Below are 4,586 nucleotides of genomic sequence, written 5' to 3'. Positions count from 1 at the left end.
ATATGGAAATATATATATATTTCTCAATGGCTTTACCTTTGAAATAGCAAAACTGATTACAAAAATCACTTTAGGTAGTTTGAGAGAGACAAATTTGAGCAATAAAAACACTCAACCTCAGGAATTATCAGTTTCTTCAACTGCTGTCTCAGATCTTACTTAGCATCTGCTTCTGCTGCATTGTTCTCCCCATACATTTCCCTCTTTACGAAGGCTTTTAGATGGTCTACAGGAGACTAATTTCTTCAAATAATCTTTTGCAGGTAACAGCTGCTCTATCAATGCAAACAGCTGTGAAAAGCATGAACAATTATCATCAATGTGTCGTTAATGAGAATTTACCCTTCTTTCCTAGAGTTACCAGCTGTATCTTCAGGTGTCACAAGACCCATAAGTCTATTAAGATCTCTTCATCACCAACCACTTTTTAAATAAATAATTTAACCTCTAATGATTAATTCCTCTGAATGAGCATTTAGAATTATCTTTAGAATTTTAAAGAGATGTTTCTGCATTTTCTAATATTCTTTTGTCTCTGTGACATAATATCTATTACAGTGAATAAAATATTATTTAAAATGGACAATGATTAACAGAAGTTTGACTCATGGTACAAATATGTATACAATGACTTCTTATAGTTCATATATTTAAAAGGAAACCCTAGACAGTAGGAAATTCTTCCATATCTTTCCACCTGACACTTGTTTTATATTCACATAGGGCTGAAAGCCTTATGCATAAATTTCATGTCTATCCATTTAGTTTGAATTTTGAATAATTTGTACTAGATTTATTTTTGTTAATCAAACATTTTACTTCCACATAACAAGCTCAAAAACTGTCAAATACTTTAACAATGCAATTGCTGCAGTTACGAAGTCATTACATACTACTCAAAGCCCAAAGGTCATTGGCTTCACGTCAGCTCCGAACATCTCTAGACCTGGTTTTCAGAGCTATCTTTGGTTTTGTGAAAACGCAGTATAGAAGTTGATACACATTAAATGCATTGAACAGCATCTGTTTATATGAAGGATTACAACTGCGTTTGCTTACACCTGGCACACTAGAGCATGATCTGAAGTCATACACTGAAATATACACACAGATTGTGCCTGAACCTTAGTTTAATTTTTTATAACACAAGGAAACAATCTCATTGTTAAAAATCTGCACTCATTTACCCTTCTCCGAATCACAGTGCTGGTTCTCGTGCTGGTCAGGCATTGAGTTCACACACATGTGTTGTGATAGTATCAGTAGTGTTCACAAATGACTATTAACACAGTATGGCTTCCAACGATGGAAGAGGCACATTGGGAAGGAGAAAGTCACTTGTGGTTCCTCTACATTTTCTCTAAGATTCTTCACAGTTAGATCAAATAAAGCATATTTAAATAATGGAGTTTAATTTCCTGTGTTTCAGATCAAATTCCAGTCCAACAGTTCCTTCGCTGTGGGAAGATGCATTTGGGACAACTAAAGACGGATAGAAAGCTAATAGTGATTTGAGTGTCTCAGTTTGATATTCCAGAAAAGCTCACCTTTAGTTACCAGCTCTAAGCATTTTCATTTTGTGAAGTTTAACATGATGTAAAGCAAAATTCATACACAGTGAAAAAGGGAATGGGAGAGAGAAAAAATCAGTGAGCAATGCAACAAGAGAATTGCAATAAAATAGCCTGCAGAAAGACAGCTTGCATATGAAAAGGCAAACAGCTTTGTCAATATAACATGGAGAAAATGTCTTGCTTTTCCACTCATGAAATTAAGCTCGTAAGCATTATCTTCATTGGTCACCAGAAAGTTCCTTTTTCTAAATTTTTGAAAAATTAATCCACATTAGTTAAATTATCCCTTTTACTAAGAAGATACTGAATCTTACTGAATTTTCAGTTTATCTCTTAGTAACTAAGGTCAGTGTGTCTCTGGGTGAGCTGAGAACAGATATAGAGTGAAAAACAAAGAGAAATAAAGCATTTAATATCATAGGAGCAGTATACAAAACAGAATAACTCAACAATGATCACAGCTTAAGCTAGTGTGTCATTGTTTGGTTTGAGAATGGTTTCACAAACACATGAATCAAACTTTAAATATCAAAAATTTAAATGAATTGGGGTCTTGGTGATTTAAGCTACATTCACTTATCTCCCACTGTGAAATTTATTTTCATACACGTTCAGGTAATTGAAGTAGAAAATTAAAAACCTAATAAAATATTTCCATGGTTGAAAACCTATAATCAGAGAAGAGATCTTTAATGTTTTGTCAGAATTACCACCATTCCCAGATTACAGATTGAGCTAGACTCTTATTAGCTAGTTATTACAGAACAATATTCAAAAGCTTTGCTAGTGAGCTTGTTTGCCTTTGAAAAAGAAAAACTCATTGAGTATTAGCTCGTATCCTAAGCATTGTCATTACATCTTTCCAGTTATTATATTAGTATACCGCATCATTCCCCAGAGGACGTTGCTCAGCCCATTAAATTGAGCGATGCACTAAACTGAAAAAGGTTGACACTCCACAAAATTTTAAAAGACATACAGCTATATTTGGCTGAGGAAACTAACTCTCATAGAACTTTCCTCAAGCTATAGTAAAGTTGTAGCCATTTCTTTCAACCTTATCATATATTAAATAAAAAGTACTTCAATTAATTCAATTAACAGCAGAAGAAGCTGAAAATATAACTTCTTGAACAGGATGCACTTTAGGAAAGAATCTTTAAATATTCTAAAATAAAATATTACATCTATTTAAGATAAGATTATTCTAATAATGACGCTTGAGGAAGAAGCTTGTATCTACTTGTAAACCAAAATATTAAGTCATAGGCATAGGGATTAGTGTGCCCTAGTTCCAATGGCAAAAATATATTCAGAATTAGAAAAAGGTCTATTCCACCTTTGTATTAATAAATAAAATAAGAATTCATTTCAATATCACTCTATAGCTTACATGTTGTATTCCCGACATTATGTAGGTACAAAATGTGTATGTTTAGTCCTTTTCAAACACTGTTTCTAAGTTTTAAATTAGATACAGGACTTTCTATGTATTAGAATCCAAGTTAAAGAGATGGATCCAATATTTTATGTAGGTATATCAGAACACAAAGGAATACCATAGAAATCAGGGAATAAGAAACTGCTATCTCCCAGAAAAATCAGGGTAAAAGAAGCAGGCAGAAAGCTTTCACTAGAAGTGGATGGCTAAGTGTATAACGTGATATAAAGAGTAAACGCATAACAGTATTTCAGAGGAGTTGATAGTGAAAGTAATTATTGGATATTAGAGTGAGAGCGATGTATTAAAACAAAATGATGATTACTGCTTTTATATAGTAAAGCTTATGTGCTAAATGATATTGAGAAATGAGGTAAGGAAATGAAGTCTTCAAGAACAAGTAAAACACATAAATAATGTATTTCCTATGCAACAAAACCCATTGCAAAACAGCATGTACACTTCATTTGCTAAATAATGAAAATGCTTTCAATATCTAATCTGATTAAATATAAAACAGTAAAATAGTGTGCCAAAGGGAGCATGCCGTCTTTTGGGGATGAAAATTTGTCTGCTTGAGATCTCTAGAAAATACAAAAGATATTTCTCTGTTGATAGCAAAATTTTTGTTTTCTTGTGATAGCATGTCATACCCATCAGAAGGCGTTATATAACACGTACTAATCTGCTGTTTTGTGGGAAGGAGCAATTAATGCTTAATTGGTTTTGTCTCCTTTTTTCAATTTTCCTTTTTCTCTTCTTAATTTCTTTCTTTGGGGGGTGCGGAGGGGGAGGGAACCGAGATTGAACTCAGGCCCTTGAGTTTCCAGGGAAGCCCTTATTCCACTGATCCATCTCTCTGGCTTCTCTCTTCTTAATTTCTCACACATTTCTTTCTGTTTCCAATTTTGCATGTGTATGTCTGGTAGTATGAACAACTTGTTGGAGGACACTATATATTACAACAAATACTGTGGAATTTATATTACTTTGTTGAGTGACATTCCGTATCACTTGTGATTTTTCTGTTTCAATACTATTTTGTACTCAATATAGTAAAAAAAAATTAAAAATAATTTGTTCAAAAAGTTGGGAATAAGAAAAGGAAGCAAAAGAATTTGTTAAATGTTCTGTATTTCTCATTTTTACCTGTTTTGTAAACTTACTGAATGTAATATAATATAGTTTTAGATCTTACAAATCTAAAAATTTAGTGTAATCATTTTTGTGAAATATTCCTTTGATAATCACTGTTTAACACATTATTTACATATTTTTATGCTTTTGTTGTTATAAATAACATTGAACTACACTTTTTTTTTTTTATACATAAACTCTAATCTTGTAACTAGATTTACTAATTTTAAAAAGTTCCATGGAGGGCCGGCTACGAGGATTAAAGCACTTGTTTAGGCAGACGCAGGGACCGTACATTCCATCCCCAGGCCTACCTGGCCAGCCCCTTGCCCCCGTACCAAAGAGACGACAATGGAGACTAGCATGGTGGCACACACCTGTAATCTCAGCTCTTTGGGTGCTATAAACAGGAGGATCACTACGAGTCTGATCTA

This window comes from Octodon degus, unplaced genomic scaffold (assembly GCF_000260255.1).
Source record: "Octodon degus isolate 3935 unplaced genomic scaffold, OctDeg1.0 scaffold00247, whole genome shotgun sequence".
NCBI classification, from domain to species: domain Eukaryota; kingdom Metazoa; phylum Chordata; class Mammalia; order Rodentia; family Octodontidae; genus Octodon; species Octodon degus.
The sequence above is the reverse complement of the archived record's forward strand: the minus strand, read 5'-3'. Positions refer to the sequence as shown.